The sequence below is a fragment of the Phasianus colchicus genome, unplaced genomic scaffold (genome assembly GCF_987193195.1).
Source record: "Phasianus colchicus unplaced genomic scaffold, bPhaCol1.hap1.1 HAP1_SCAFFOLD_62, whole genome shotgun sequence".
Lineage (NCBI taxonomy): Eukaryota > Metazoa > Chordata > Aves > Galliformes > Phasianidae > Phasianus > Phasianus colchicus.
The window spans coordinates 39,012-55,903 of NW_028325238.1; positions in this window are offsets into that span (position 1 = coordinate 39,012).

Sequence of the window (16,892 nt, forward strand, 5' to 3'; positions counted from 1 at the left end):
TGTGTGCCTTCAGCAGCGGTCTCGTCTCTCTCGCATGCCGAGAAAGAGCGACTTCAGCCGGATGCTTTTCTCGGACGAGCGGCTTCTTCTGCGCACATCGCAAAGGAGCGGTTCTTGTCTTCTCCTTGTGTCCATGCATTCTGCACTACGCTTCTCTCTCATTCTTATGCCTTTCCGTTTATTCCTAGGGACATTTCGTTTTTCTCTGTTTTTCCGATGCTACACTTCAGCATTCTGTGACGAACAGAGTGGAAGGGAAAAGCCCCTCTAATAAGGCAGCTAGAAGTTCCAGGAGCGACACACGTTGTGCTTTCAGAGAGGACGTTACAGAAAGTCGAGAGATGTGGATTCTTTCCTGCGGAGAAAAAACCCCCTGTTTTCAGGAAATGCAGTATTCTGAAATCGCACGTTCTCGGCATAGCAATTTCGCTAGTTCGCTCTCGTGGGTGGACGGCGCCACTCTCTGTTAACCGCTTCGGAGAGTTTGCAGTTGCTGGCCGAGAAATCGCGGTTCTCCCCGAATGCCGCTGTGTGCCTTCAGCAGCGGTCTCGTCTCTCTCGCATGCCGAGAAAGAGCGACTTCAGCCGGATGCTTTTCTCGGACGAGCGGCTTCTTCTGCGCACATCGCAAAGGAGCGGTTCTTGTCTTCTCCTTGTGTCCATGCATTCTGCACTACGCTTCTCTCTCATTCTTATGCCTTTCCGTTTATTCCTAGGGACATTTCGTTTTTCTCTGTTTTTCCGATGCTACACTTCAGCATTCTGTGACGAACAGAGTGGAAGGGAAAAGCCCCTCTAATAAGGCAGCTAGAAGTTCCAGGAGCGACACACGTTGTGCTTTCAGAGAGGACGTTACAGAAAGTCGAGAGATGTGGATTCTTTCCTGCGGAGAAAAAACCCCCTGTTTTCAGGAAATGCAGTATTCTGAAATCGCACGTTCTCGGCATAGCAATTTCGCTATTTCGCTCTCGTGGGTGGACGGCGCCACTCTCTGTTAACCGCTTCGGAGAGTTTGCAGTTGCTGGCCGAGAAATCGCGGTTCTCCCCGAATGCCGCTGTGTGCCTTCAGCAGCGGTCTCGTCTCTCTCGCATGCCGAGAAAGAGCGACTTCAGCCGGATGCTTTTCTCGGACGAGCGGCTTCTTCTGCGCACATCGCAAAGGAGCGGTTCTTGTCTTCTCCTTGTGTCCATGCATTCTGCACTACGCTTCTCTCTCATTCTTATGCCTTTCCGTTTATTCCTAGGGACATTTCGTTTTTCTCTGTTTTTCCGATGCTACACTTCAGCATTCTGTGACGAACAGAGTGGAAGGGAAAAGCCCCTCTAATAAGGCAGCTAGAAGTTCCAGGAGCGACACACGTTGTGCTTTCAGAGAGGACGTTACAGAAAGTCGAGAGATGTGGATTCTTTCCTGCGGAGAAAAAACCCCCTGTTTTCAGGAAATGCAGTATTCTGAAATCGCACGTTCTCGGCATAGCAATTTCGCTAGTTCGCTCTCGTGGGTGGACGGCGCCACTCTCTGTTAACCGCTTCGGAGAGTTTGCAGTTGCTGGCCGAGAAATCGCGGTTCTCCCCGAATGCCGCTGTGTGCCTTCAGCAGCGGTCTCGTCTCTCTCGCATGCCGAGAAAGAGCGACTTCAGCCGGATGCTTTTCTCGGACGAGCGGCTTCTTCTGCGCACATCGCAAAGGAGCGGTTCTTGTCTTCTCCTTGTGTCCATGCATTCTGCACTACGCTTCTCTCTCATTCTTAACCCTTGATTCCTAGGGACATTTCGTTTTTCTCTTTTTCCGATGCTACACTTCAGCATTCTGTGACGAACAGAGTGGAAGGGAAAAGCCCCTCTAGTAAGGCAGCTAGAAGTTCCAGGAGCGACACACGTTGTGCTTTCAGAGAGGACGTTACAGAAAGTCGAGAGATGTGGATTCTTTCCTGCGGAGAAAAAACCCCCTGTTTTCAGGAAATGCAGTATTCTGAAATCGCACGTTCTCGGCATAGCAATTTCGCTATTTCGCTCTCGTGGGTGGACGGCGCCACTCTCTGTTAACCGCTTCGGAGAGTTTGCAGTTGCTGGCCGTTAAATCGCGGTTCTCCCCGAATGCCGCTGTGTGCCTTCAGCAGCGGTCTCGTCTCTCTCGCATGCCGAGAAAGAGCGACTTCAGCCGGATGCTTTTCTCGGACGAGCGGCTTCTTCTGCGCACATCGCAAAGGAGCGGTTCTTGTCTTCTCCTTGTGTCCATGCATTCTGCACTACGCTTCTCTCTCATTCTTATGCCTTTCCGTTTATTCCTAGGGACATTTCGTTTTTCTCTGTTTTTCCGATGCTACACTTCAGCATTCTGTGACGAACAGAGTGGAAGGGAAAAGCCCCTCTAATAAGGCAGCTAGAAGTTCCAGGAGCGACACACGTTGTGCTTTCAGAGAGGACGTTACAGAAAGTCGAGAGATGTGGATTCTTTCCTGCGGAGAAAAAACCCCCTGTTTTCAGGAAATGCAGTATTCTGAAATCGCACGTTCTCGGCATAGCAATTTCGCTATTTCGCTCTCGTGGGTGGACGGCGCCACTCTCTGTTAACCGCTTCGGAGAGTTTGCAGTTGCTGGCCGAGAAATCGCGGTTCTCCCCGAATGCCGCTGTGTGCCTTCAGCAGCGGTCTCGTCTCTCTCGCATGCCGAGAAAGAGCGACTTCAGCCGGATGCTTTTCTCGGACGAGCGGCTTCTTCTGCGCACATCGCAAAGGAGCGGTTCTTGTCTTCTCCTTGTGTCCATGCATTCTGCACTACGCTTCTCTCTCATTCTTATGCCTTTCCGTTTATTCCTAGGGACATTTCGTTTTTCTCTGTTTTTCCGATGCTACACTTCAGCATTCTGTGACGAACAGAGTGGAAGGGAAAAGCCCCTCTAATAAGGCAGCTAGAAGTTCCAGGAGCGACACACGTTGTGCTTTCAGAGAGGACGTTACAGAAAGTCGAGAGATGTGGATTCTTTCCTGCGGAGAAAAAACCCCCTGTTTTCAGGAAATGCAGTATTCTGAAATCGCACGTTCTCGGCATAGCAATTTCGCTATTTCGCTCTCGTGGGTGGACGGCGCCACTCTCTGTTAACCGCTTCGGAGAGTTTGCAGTTGCTGGCCGAGAAATCGCGGTTCTCCCCGAATGCCGCTGTGTGCCTTCAGCAGCGGTCTCGTCTCTCTCGCATGCCGAGAAAGAGCGACTTCAGCCGGATGCTTTTCTCGGACGAGCGGCTTCTTCTGCGCACATCGCAAAGGAGCGGTTCTTGTCTTCTCCTTGTGTCCATGCATTCTGCACTACGCTTCTCTCTCATTCTTAACCCTTGATTCCTAGGGACATTTCGTTTTTCTCTGTTTTTCCGATGCTACACTTCAGCATTCTGTGACGAACAGAGTGGAAGGGAAAAGCCCCTCTAATAAGGCAGCTAGAAGTTCCAGGAGCGACACACGTTGTGCTTTCAGAGAGGACGTTACAGAAAGTCGAGAGATGTGGATTCTTTCCTGCGGAGAAAAAACCCCCTGTTTTCAGGAAATGCAGTATTCTGAAATCGCACGTTCTCGGCATAGCAATTTCGCTATTTCGCTCTCGTGGGTGGACGGCGCCACTCTCTGTTAACCGCTTCGGAGAGTTTGCAGTTGCTGGCCGTTAAATCGCGGTTCTCCCCGAATGCCGCTGTGTGCCTTCAGCAGCGGTCTCGTCTCTCTCGCATGCCGAGAAAGAGCGACTTCAGCCGGATGCTTTTCTCGGACGAGCGGCTTCTTCTGCGCACATCGCAAAGGAGCGGTTCTTTGTCTTCTCCTTGTGTCCATGCATTCTGCACTACGCTTTTCTCTCATTCTTATTCCTTTCCGTTTATTCCTAGGGACATTTCGTTTTTCTCTGTTTTTCCGATGCTACACTTCAGCGTTCTGTGACGAACAGAGTGGAAGGGAAAAGCCCCTCTAATAAGGCAGCTAGAAGTTCCAGGAGCGACACACGTTGTGCTTTCAGAGAGGACGTTACAGAAAGTCGAGAGATGTGGATTCTTTCCTGCGGAGAAAAAACCCCCTGTTTTCAGGAAATGCAGTATTCTGAAATCGCACGTTCTCGGCATAGCAATTTCGCTATTTCGCTCTCGTGGGTGGACGGCGCCACTCTCTGTTAACCGCTTCGGAGAGTTTGCAGTTGCTGGCCGAGAAATCGCGGTTCTCCCCGAATGCCGCTGTGTGCCTTCAGCAGCGGTCTCGTCTCTCTCGCATGCCGAGAAAGAGCGACTTCAGCCGGATGCTTTTCTCGGACGAGCGGCTTCTTCTGCGCACATCGCAAAGGAGCGGTTCTTGTCTTCTCCTTGTGTCCATGCATTCTGCACTACGCTTCTCTCTCATTCTTATGCCTTTCCGTTTATTCCTAGGGACATTTCGTTTTTCTCTGTTTTTCCGATGCTACACTTCAGCATTCTGTGACGAACAGAGTGGAAGGGAAAAGCCCCTCTAATAAGGCAGCTAGAAGTTCCAGGAGCGACACACGTTGTGCTTTCAGAGAGGACGTTACAGAAAGTCGAGAGATGTGGATTCTTTCCTGCGGAGAAAAAACCCCCTGTTTTCAGGCAATGCAGTATGCAGAATTCACACGTTCTTGGCATCACAGTTCCGTTATTTCGCTCACGCACGTCTAAATCGGCTCTCGCGTTGAACCGCTTCGGAGAGTTTGCAGTTGCTGGCCGTTAAATCGCGGTTCTCCCCGAATGCCGCTGTGTGCCTTCAGCAGCGGTCTCGTCTCTCTCGCATGCCGAGAAAGAGCGACTTCAGCCGGATGCTTTTCTCGGACGAGCGGCTTCTTCTTCAGGCAACGTTTGAATTCTGCATACTGCCTGTCCACCGCTCGTCCGAGAGAGACGAGACCGCTGCTGAAGGCACACAGCGGCATTCGGGGAGAACCGCGATTTAACGGCCAGCAACTGCAAACTCTCCGAAGCGGTTAACAGAGAGTGGCGCCGTCCACCCACGAGAGCGAAATAGCGAAATTGCTATGCCGAGAACGTGCGATTTCAGAATACTGCATTTCCTGAAAACAGGGGGTTTTTTCTCCGCAGGAAAGAATCCACATCTCTCGACTTTCTGTAACGTCCTCTCTGAAAGCACAACGTGTGTCGCTCCTGGAACTTCTAGCTGCCTTATTAGAGGGGCTTTTCCCTTCCACTCTGTTCGTCACAGAATGCTGAAGTGTAGCATCGGAAAAACAGAGAAAAACGAAATGTCCCTAGGAATAAACGGAAAGGCATAAGAATGAGAGAGAAGCGTAGTGCAGAATGCATGGACACAAGGAGAAGACAAGAACCGCTCCTTTGCGATGTGCGCAGAAGAAGCCGCTCGTCCGAGAAAAGCATCCGGCTGAAGTCGCTCTTTCTCGGCATGCGAGAGAGACGAGACCGCTGCTGAAGGCACACAGCGGCATTCGGGGAGAACCGCGATTTCTCGGCCAGCAACTGCAAACTCTCCGAAGCGGTTAACAGAGAGTGGCGCCGTCCACCCACGAGAGCGAAATAGCGAAATTGCTATGCCGAGAACGTGCGATTTCAGAATACTGCATTTCCTGAAAACAGGGGTTTTTTTCTCCGCAGGAAAGAATCCACATCTCTCGACTTTCTGTAACGTCCTCTCTGAAAGCACAACGTGTGTCGCTCCTGGAACTTCTAGCTGCCTTATTAGAGGGGCTTTTCCCTTCCACTCTGTTCGTCACAGAATGCTGAAGTGTAGCATCGGAAAAACAGAGAAAAACGAAATGTCCCTAGGAATAAACGGAAAGGCATAAGAATGAGAGAGAAGCGTAGTGCAGAATGCATGGACACAAGGAGAAGACAAGAACCGCTCCTTTGCGATGTGCGCAGAAGAAGCCGCTCGTCCGAGAAAAGCATCCGGCTGAAGTCGCTCTTTCTCGGCATGCGAGAGAGACGAGACCGCTGCTGAAGGCACACAGCGGCATTCGGGGAGAACCGCGATTTCTCGGCCAGCAACTGCAAACTCTCCGAAGCGGTTAACAGAGAGTGGCGCCGTCCACCCACGAGAGCGAAATAGCGAAATTGCTATGCCGAGAACGTGCGATTTGAGAATACTGCATTTCCTGAAAACAGGGGGTTTTTTCTCCGCAGGAAAGAATCCACATCTCTCGACTTTCTGTAACGTCCTCTCTGAAAGCACAACGTGTGTCGCTCCTGGAACTTCTAGCTGCCTTATTAGAGGGGCTTTTCCCTTCCACTCTGTTCGTCACAGAATGCTGAAGTGTAGCATCGGAAAAACAGAGAAAAACGAAATGTCCCTAGGAATAAACGGAAAGGCATAAGAATGAGAGAGAAGCGTAGTGCAGAATGCATGGACACAAGGAGAAGACAAGAACCGCTCCTTTGCGATGTGCGCAGAAGAAGCCGCTCGTCCGAGAAAAGCATCCGGCTGAAGTCGCTCTTTCTCGGCATGCGAGAGAGACGAGACCGCTGCTGAAGGCACACAGCGGCATTCGGGGAGAACCGCGATTTAACGGCCAGCAACTGCAAACTCTCCGAAGCGGTTCAACGCGAGAGCCGATTTAGACGTGCGTGAGCGAAATAACGGAACTGTGATGCCAAGAACGTGTGAATTCTGCATACTGCATTGCCTGAAAACAGGCGGTTTTTTCTCCGCAGGAAAGAATCCACATCTCTCGACTTTCTGTAACGTCCTCTCTGAAAGCACAACGTGTGTCGCTCCTGGAACTTCTAGCTGCCTTATTAGAGGGGCTTTTCCCTTCCACTCTGTTCGTCACAGAATGCTGAAGTGTAGCATCGGAAAAACAGAGAAAAACGAAATGTCCCTAGGAATAAACGGAAAGGCATAAGAATGAGAGAGAAGCGTAGTGCAGAATGCATGGACACAAGGAGAAGACAAGAACCGCTCCTTTGCGATGTGCGCAGAAGAAGCCGCTCGTCCGAGAAAAGCATCCGGCTGAAGTCGCTCTTTCTCGGCATGCGAGAGAGACGAGACCGCTGCTGAAGGCACACAGCGGCATTCGGGGAGAACCGCGATTTAACGGCCAGCAACTGCAAACTCTCCGAAGCGGTTAACAGAGAGTGGCGCCGTCCACCCACGAGAGCGAAATAGCGAAATTGCTATGCCGAGAACGTGCGATTTCAGAATACTGCATTTCCTGAAAACAGGGGTTTTTTTCTCCGCAGGAAAGAATCCACATCTCTCGACTTTCTGTAACGTCCTCTCTGAAAGCACAACGTGTGTCTTATGAAACCTGGTATTCCCTTGAAAGAGTATATCTGTGATCAAATGCCATATTTCTGGGAGGGAACATCTGATGTGGGGGGGAGAAGGTGATGTATGTGTGAGAAAGCTGGTGTTTCTGGGAGAAAATGTCAGGTATTGGTGAGGAAACAGATGCTAGAGAGGGAAAAGGGAGAGAAGTGGTTTCTCCCCTTTGGGAGAGAAGTGGTATTTCTGGGAGAAAATGCCCCAAATCGGGGAGTAAGTGTCATCCTGAGGCGTGTCATGGAGTAGATTTGGGAGGAAATGGAGGTGTTTCACAGAGTAGCGGCACTTCTGGGAGAAAATGTCCTCAGTGGGAAAGACAATGTCCTCTTGAGGGAAGAGAACAGGTCTTTCTTACAGCAAATGTCATCCAATTGGGAGAAAATCTCCTCTCTTGGGGAGAAAAGTGGTCTTTCTGAGAGAAGGTGTCCTCTTCTTGGCTGCAAGTGTCCCAGTTGGCATTGTCATGGAGGCTTTTTGGGGAGAAAGCGTGTGGCAGTTGTAAGAGAAGGGGTATTTCTGGGAGCAAATCTCCTCTTTTTGGAAGAGAAGGTGAAATTTCCAAGGGAAAAGTGGCATTTCTGGGAGGAAATGACATAGCTGGGGGAGAAAAGTGGGAACCGGTGGGAAAGAAGATCTTGTACTGGAGAGCAACGGTGGTCTTTTTGGTGTGCCAAGTGGTCTCTTGGGGAGACAACGTGGTAAATAGGGGAGACAATGTCCTCTGGAGGAGTGTCAAGTAGTATTTGGGAGAGCAAACGTCAGGTATTTCTCGGAAACCGGCTGTTTCTGGGAGATAGTAGCAGACTTGGTTGGAAAATGACAGGTGTTTGTGAGAAAGCTGGTATTTTGGGAAAAAAAGGCCGTTTTTTAAAGAATAAGCTGGCATTTCTGGGAGAATATGTCCCATCTTTGGGAGAAAACGGGTGTATGTGGGAGAAAATGTCATGTATTTGGGAGAAAGCTGGTGTATGTGGGAGAAAAGGCCATTGTGATGGGAGTCAGTGTGATCTTGAGGAGTGGAAAGCAGTATTCTTGAGATGAAACGTGAGGTATTTCTAAGAGTCCTGGTATTTCTGGGAGAAAATGTCTTGTTTTGGAGAGCCAAAGTCCCATTTTGGGGGCAGAAGCTGGTATTTCTGTGACACTGCCATCTTGATGGGGGTAAGTGTGATCTTGAGGAGTGTAAAGCAGCATTTTGGTTAGAAAATGGGAGCTCTTCCTAAGAGCAGTGCTATTTCTGGGAGAAAAGGAGCTCTACTGGGCATAAAAATGGTGTATCTGTGATAAAATGCCACATTTCTGAAAGAAACTGTCCTCTTGCGGAGTGTAATGCTGTATGTTCCGGAGGAAATGGGAAATATTCAGCAGAGTCCTGGTATTTCTGGGAGAAGAGGTCTGATGTGGGGGGGGGAAGGTGATGTATCTGTGAGAAAGCTGGTGTTTCTGGGAGAAAATGCCAGGTATTGGTGAGGAAACAGATGCTAGAGAGGGAAAAGGCTGGTATTTTGGGGAAAAAAGGCCGTTTGTTAAAGAATAAGCTGGCATTTCTGGGAGAATATGTCCCATCTTTGGGAGAAAACGGGTGTATGTGGGAGAAAATGTCGTGTATTTGGGAGAAAGCTGGTGTATGTGGGAGAAAAGGCCATTGTGATGGGAGTCAGTGTGATCTTGAGGAGTGGAAAGCAGTATTCTTGAGATGAAACGTGAGGTATTTCTAAGAGTCCTGGTATTTCTGGGAGAAAATGTCTTGTTTTGGAGAGCCAAAGTCCCATTTTGGGGGCAGAAGCTGGTATTTCTGTGACACTGCCATCTTGATGGGGGTAAGTGTGATCTTGAGGAGTGAAAAGCAGCATTTTGGTTAGAAAATGGGAGCTCTTCCTAAGAGCAGTGCTATTTCTGGGAGAAAAGGAGCTCTACTGGGCATAAAAATGGTGTATCTGTGATAAAATGCCACATTTCTGAAAGAAACTGTCCTCTTGCGGAGTGTAATGCTGTATGTTCCGGAGGAAATGGGAAATATTCAGCAGAGTCCTGGTATTTCTGGGAGAAGAGGTCTGATGTGGGGGGGGGAAGGTGATGTATCTGTGAGAAAGCTGGTGTTTCTGGGAGAAAATGCCAGGTATTGGTGAGGAAACAGATGCTAGAGAGGGAAAAGGCTGGTATTTTGGGGAAAAAAGGCCGTTTGTTAAAGAATAAGCTGGCATTTCTGGGAGAATATGTCCCATCTTTGGGAGAAAACGGGTGTATGTGGGAGAAAATGTCGTGTATTTGGGAGAAAGCTGGTGTATGTGGGAGAAAAGGCCATTGTGATGGGAGTCAGTGTGATCTTGAGGAGTGGAAAGCAGTATTCTTGAGATGAAACGTGAGGTATTTCTAAGAGTCCTGGTATTTCTGGGAGAAAATGTCTTGTTTTGGAGAGCCAAAGTCCCATTTTGGGGGCAGAAGCTGGTATTTCTGTGACACTGCCATCTTGATGGGGGTAAGTGTGATCTTGAGGAGTGAAAAGCAGCATTTTGGTTAGAAAATGGGAGCTCTTCCTAAGAGCAGTGCTATTTCTGGGAGAAAAGGAGCTCTACTGGGCATAAAAATGGTGTATCTGTGATAAAATGCCACATTTCTGAAAGAAACTGTCCTCTTGCGGAGTGTAATGCTGTATGTTCCGGAGGAAATGGGAAATATTCAGCAGAGTCCTGGTATTTCTGGGAGAAGAGGTCTGATGTGGGGGGGGGAAGGTGATGTATCTGTGAGAAAGCTGGTGTTTCTGGGAGAAAATGCCAGGTATTGGTGAGGAAACAGATGCTAGAGAGGGAAAAGGCTGGTATTTTGGGGAAAAAAGGCCGTTTGTTAAAGAATAAGCTGGCATTTCTGGGAGAATATGTCCCATCTTTGGGAGAAAACGGGTGTATGTGGGAGAAAATGTCGTGTATTTGGGAGAAAGCTGGTGTATGTGGGAGAAAAGGCCATTGTGATGGGAGTCAGTGTGATCTTGAGGAGTGGAAAGCAGTATTCTTGAGATGAAACGTGAGGTATTTCTAAGAGTCCTGGTATTTCTGGGAGAAAATGTCTTGTTTTGGAGAGCCAAAGTCCCATTTTGGGGGCAGAAGCTGGTATTTCTGTGACACTGCCATCTTGATGGGGGTAAGCGTGATCTTGAGGAGTGTAAAGCAGCATTTTGGTTAGAAAATGGGAGCTCTTCCTAAGAGCAGTGCTATTTCTGGGAGAAAAGGAGCTCTACTGGGCATAAAAATGGTGTATCTGTGATAAAATGCCACATTTCTGAAAGAAACTGTCCTCTTGCGGAGTGTAATGCTGTATGTTCCGGAGGAAATGGGAAATATTCAGCAGAGTCCTGGTATTTCTGGGAGAAGAGGTCTGATGTGGGGGGGGGAAGGTGATGTATCTGTGAGAAAGCTGGTGTTTCTGGGAGAAAATGCCAGGTATTGGTGAGGAAACAGATGCTAGAGAGGGAAAAGGCTGGTATTTTGGGGAAAAAAGGCCGTTTGTTAAAGAATAAGCTGGCATTTCTGGGAGAATATGTCCCATCTTTGGGAGAAAACGGGTGTATGTGGGAGAAAATGTCGTGTATTTGGGAGAAAGCTGGTGTATGTGGGAGAAAAGGCCATTGTGATGGGAGTCAGTGTGATCTTGAGGAGTGGAAAGCAGTATTCTTGAGATGAAACGTGAGGTATTTCTAAGAGTCCTGGTATTTCTGGGAGAAAATGTCTTGTTTTGGAGAGCCAAAGTCCCATTTTGGGGGCAGAAGCTGGTATTTCTGTGACACTGCCATCTTGATGGGGGTAAGTGTGATCTTGAGGAGTGAAAAGCAGCATTTTGGTTAGAAAATGGGAGCTCTTCCTAAGAGCAGTGCTATTTCTGGGAGAAAAGGAGCTCTACTGGGCATAAAAATGGTGTATCTGTGATAAAATGCCACATTTCTGAAAGAAACTGTCCTCTTGCGGAGTGTAATGCTGTATGTTCCGGAGGAAATGGGAAATATTCAGCAGAGTCCTGGTATTTCTGGGAGAAGAGGTCTGATGTGGGGGGGGGAAGGTGATGTATCTGTGAGAAAGCTGGTGTTTCTGGGAGAAAATGCCAGGTATTGGTGAGGAAACAGATGCTAGAGAGGGAAAAGGCTGGTATTTTGGGGAAAAAAGGCCGTTTGTTAAAGAATAAGCTGGCATTTCTGGGAGAATATGTCCCATCTTTGGGAGAAAACGGGTGTATGTGGGAGAAAATGTCGTGTATTTGGGAGAAAGCTGGTGTATGTGGGAGAAAAGGCCATTGTGATGGGAGTCAGTGTGATCTTGAGGAGTGGAAAGCAGTATTCTTGAGATGAAACGTGAGGTATTTCTAAGAGTCCTGGTATTTCTGGGAGAAAATGTCTTGTTTTGGAGAGCCAAAGTCCCATTTTGGGGGCAGAAGCTGGTATTTCTGTGACACTGCCATCTTGATGGGGGTAAGTGTGATCTTGAGGAGTGAAAAGCAGCATTTTGGTTAGAAAATGGGAGCTCTTCCTAAGAGCAGTGCTATTTCTGGGAGAAAAGGAGCTCTACTGGGCATAAAAATGGTGTATCTGTGATAAAATGCCACATTTCTGAAAGAAACTGTCCTCTTGCGGAGTGTAATGCTGTATGTTCCGGAGGAAATGGGAAATATTCAGCAGAGTCCTGGTATTTCTGGGAGAAGAGGTCTGATGTGGGGGGGGGAAGGTGATGTATCTGTGAGAAAGCTGGTGTTTCTGGGAGAAAATGCCAGGTATTGGTGAGGAAACAGATGCTAGAGAGGGAAAAGGCTGGTATTTTGGGGAAAAAAGGCCGTTTGTTAAAGAATAAGCTGGCATTTCTGGGAGAATATGTCCCATCTTTGGGAGAAAACGGGTGTATGTGGGAGAAAATGTCGTGTATTTGGGAGAAAGCTGGTGTATGTGGGAGAAAAGGCCATTGTGATGGGAGTCAGTGTGATCTTGAGGAGTGGAAAGCAGTATTCTTGAGATGAAACGTGAGGTATTTCTAAGAGTCCTGGTATTTCTGGGAGAAAATGTCTTGTTTTGGAGAGCCAAAGTCCCATTTTGGGGGCAGAAGCTGGTATTTCTGTGACACTGCCATCTTGATGGGGGTAAGTGTGATCTTGAGGAGTGAAAAGCAGCATTTTGGTTAGAAAATGGGAGCTCTTCCTAAGAGCAGTGCTATTTCTGGGAGAAAAGGAGCTCTACTGGGCATAAAAATGGTGTATCTGTGATAAAATGCCACATTTCTGAAAGAAACTGTCCTCTTGCGGAGTGTAATGCTGTATGTTCCGGAGGAAATGGGAAATATTCAGCAGAGTCCTGGTATTTCTGGGAGAAGAGGTCTGATGTGGGGGGGGGAAGGTGATGTATCTGTGAGAAAGCTGGTGTTTCTGGGAGAAAATGCCAGGTATTGGTGAGGAAACAGATGCTAGAGAGGGAAAAGGCTGGTATTTTGGGGAAAAAAGGCCGTTTGTTAAAGAATAAGCTGGCATTTCTGGGAGAATATGTCCCATCTTTGGGAGAAAACGGGTGTATGTGGGAGAAAATGTCGTGTATTTGGGAGAAAGCTGGTGTATGTGGGAGAAAAGGCCATTGTGATGGGAGTCAGTGTGATCTTGAGGAGTGGAAAGCAGTATTCTTGAGATGAAACGTGAGGTATTTCTAAGAGTCCTGGTATTTCTGGGAGAAAATGTCTTGTTTTGGAGAGCCAAAGTCCCATTTTGGGGGCAGAAGCTGGTATTTCTGTGACACTGCCATCTTGATGGGGGTAAGCGTGATCTTGAGGAGTGTAAAGCAGCATTTTGGTTAGAAAATGGGAGCTCTTCCTAAGAGCAGTGCTATTTCTGGGAGAAAAGGAGCTCTACTGGGCATAAAAATGGTGTATCTGTGATAAAATGCCACATTTCTGAAAGAAACTGTCCTCTTGCGGAGTGTAATGCTGTATGTTCCGGAGGAAATGGGAAATATTCAGCAGAGTCCTGGTATTTCTGGGAGAAGAGGTCTGATGTGGGGGGGGGAAGGTGATGTATCTGTGAGAAAGCTGGTGTTTCTGGGAGAAAATGCCAGGTATTGGTGAGGAAACAGATGCTAGAGAGGGAAAAGGCTGGTATTTTGGGGAAAAAAGGCCGTTTGTTAAAGAATAAGCTGGCATTTCTGGGAGAATATGTCCCATCTTTGGGAGAAAACGGGTGTATGTGGGAGAAAATGTCGTGTATTTGGGAGAAAGCTGGTGTATGTGGGAGAAAAGGCCATTGTGATGGGAGTCAGTGTGATCTTGAGGAGTGGAAAGCAGTATTCTTGAGATGAAACGTGAGGTATTTCTAAGAGTCCTGGTATTTCTGGGAGAAAATGTCTTGTTTTGGAGAGCCAAAGTCCCATTTTGGGGGCAGAAGCTGGTATTTCTGTGACACTGCCATCTTGATGGGGGTAAGTGTGATCTTGAGGAGTGAAAAGCAGCATTTTGGTTAGAAAATGGGAGCTCTTCCTAAGAGCAGTGCTATTTCTGGGAGAAAAGGAGCTCTACTGGGCATAAAAATGGTGTATCTGTGATAAAATGCCACATTTCTGAAAGAAACTGTCCTCTTGCGGAGTGTAATGCTGTATGTTCCGGAGGAAATGGGAAATATTCAGCAGAGTCCTGGTATTTCTGGGAGAAGAGGTCTGATGTGGGGGGGGGAAGGTGATGTATCTGTGAGAAAGCTGGTGTTTCTGGGAGAAAATGCCAGGTATTGGTGAGGAAACAGATGCTAGAGAGGGAAAAGGCTGGTATTTTGGGGAAAAAAGGCCGTTTGTTAAAGAATAAGCTGGCATTTCTGGGAGAATATGTCCCATCTTTGGGAGAAAACGGGTGTATGTGGGAGAAAATGTCGTGTATTTGGGAGAAAGCTGGTGTATGTGGGAGAAAAGGCCATTGTGATGGGAGTCAGTGTGATCTTGAGGAGTGGAAAGCAGTATTCTTGAGATGAAACGTGAGGTATTTCTAAGAGTCCTGGTATTTCTGGGAGAAAATGTCTTGTTTTGGAGAGCCAAAGTCCCATTTTGGGGGCAGAAGCTGGTATTTCTGTGACACTGCCATCTTGATGGGGGTAAGTGTGATCTTGAGGAGTGAAAAGCAGCATTTTGGTTAGAAAATGGGAGCTCTTCCTAAGAGCAGTGCTATTTCTGGGAGAAAAGGAGCTCTACTGGGCATAAAAATGGTGTATCTGTGATAAAATGCCACATTTCTGAAAGAAACTGTCCTCTTGCGGAGTGTAATGCTGTATGTTCCGGAGGAAATGGGAAATATTCAGCAGAGTCCTGGTATTTCTGGGAGAAGAGGTCTGATGTGGGGGGGGGAAGGTGATGTATCTGTGAGAAAGCTGGTGTTTCTGGGAGAAAATGCCAGGTATTGGTGAGGAAACAGATGCTAGAGAGGGAAAAGGCTGGTATTTTGGGGAAAAAAGGCCGTTTGTTAAAGAATAAGCTGGCATTTCTGGGAGAATATGTCCCATCTTTGGGAGAAAACGGGTGTATGTGGGAGAAAATGTCGTGTATTTGGGAGAAAGCTGGTGTATGTGGGAGAAAAGGCCATTGTGATGGGAGTCAGTGTGATCTTGAGGAGTGGAAAGCAGTATTCTTGAGATGAAACGTGAGGTATTTCTAAGAGTCCTGGTATTTCTGGGAGAAAATGTCTTGTTTTGGAGAGCCAAAGTCCCATTTTGGGGGCAGAAGCTGGTATTTCTGTGACACTGCCATCTTGATGGGGGTAAGCGTGATCTTGAGGAGTGTAAAGCAGCATTTTGGTTAGAAAATGGGAGCTCTTCCTAAGAGCAGTGCTATTTCTGGGAGAAAAGGAGCTCTACTGGGCATAAAAATGGTGTATCTGTGATAAAATGCCACATTTCTGAAAGAAACTGTCCTCTTGCGGAGTGTAATGCTGTATGTTCCGGAGGAAATGGGAAATATTCAGCAGAGTCCTGGTATTTCTGGGAGAAGAGGTCTGATGTGGGGGGGGGGAAGGTGATGTATCTGTGAGAAAGCTGGTGTTTCTGGGAGAAAATGCCAGGTATTGGTGAGGAAACAGATGCTAGAGAGGGAAAAGGCTGGTATTTTGGGGAAAAAAGGCCGTTTGTTAAAGAATAAGCTGGCATTTCTGGGAGAATATGTCCCATCTTTGGGAGAAAACGGGTGTATGTGGGAGAAAATGTCGTGTATTTGGGAGAAAGCTGGTGTATGTGGGAGAAAAGGCCATTGTGATGGGAGTCAGTGTGATCTTGAGGAGTGGAAAGCAGTATTCTTGAGATGAAACGTGAGGTATTTCTAAGAGTCCTGGTATTTCTGGGAGAAAATGTCTTGTTTTGGAGAGCCAAAGTCCCATTTTGGGGGCAGAAGCTGGTATTTCTGTGACACTGCCATCTTGATGGGGGTAAGTGTGATCTTGAGGAGTGAAAAGCAGCATTTTGGTTAGAAAATGGGAGCTCTTCCTAAGAGCAGTGCTATTTCTGGGAGAAAAGGAGCTCTACTGGGCATAAAAATGGTGTATCTGTGATAAAATGCCACATTTCTGAAAGAAACTGTCCTCTTGCGGAGTGTAATGCTGTATGTTCCGGAGGAAATGGGAAATATTCAGCAGAGTCCTGGTATTTCTGGGAGAAGAGGTCTGATGTGGGGGGGGGAAGGTGATGTATCTGTGAGAAAGCTGGTGTTTCTGGGAGAAAATGCCAGGTATTGGTGAGGAAACAGATGCTAGAGAGGGAAAAGGCTGGTATTTTGGGGAAAAAAGGCCGTTTGTTAAAGAATAAGCTGGCATTTCTGGGAGAATATGTCCCATCTTTGGGAGAAAACGGGTGTATGTGGGAGAAAATGTCGTGTATTTGGGAGAAAGCTGGTGTATGTGGGAGAAAAGGCCATTGTGATGGGAGTCAGTGTGATCTTGAGGAGTGGAAAGCAGTATTCTTGAGATGAAACGTGAGGTATTTCTAAGAGTCCTGGTATTTCTGGGAGAAAATGTCTTGTTTTGGAGAGCCAAAGTCCCATTTTGGGGGCAGAAGCTGGTATTTCTGTGACACTGCCATCTTGATGGGGGTAAGTGTGATCTTGAGGAGTGAAAAGCAGCATTTTGGTTAGAAAATGGGAGCTCTTCCTAAGAGCAGTGCTATTTCTGGGAGAAAAGGAGCTCTACTGGGCATAAAAATGGTGTATCTGTGATAAAATGCCACATTTCTGAAAGAAACTGTCCTCTTGCGGAGTGTAATGCTGTATGTTCCGGAGGAAATGGGAAATATTCAGCAGAGTCCTGGTATTTCTGGGAGAAGAGGTCTGATGTGGGGGGGGGAAGGTGATGTATCTGTGAGAAAGCTGGTGTTTCTGGGAGAAAATGCCAGGTATTGGTGAGGAAACAGATGCTAGAGAGGGAAAAGGCTGGTATTTTGGGGAAAAAAGGCCGTTTGTTAAAGAATAAGCTGGCATTTCTGGGAGAATATGTCCCATCTTTGGGAGAAAACGGGTGTATGTGGGAGAAAATGTCGTGTATTTGGGAGAAAGCTGGTGTATGTGGGAGAAAAGGCCATTGTGATGGGAGTCAGTGTGATCTTGAGGAGTGGAAAGCAGTATTCTTGAGATGAAACGTG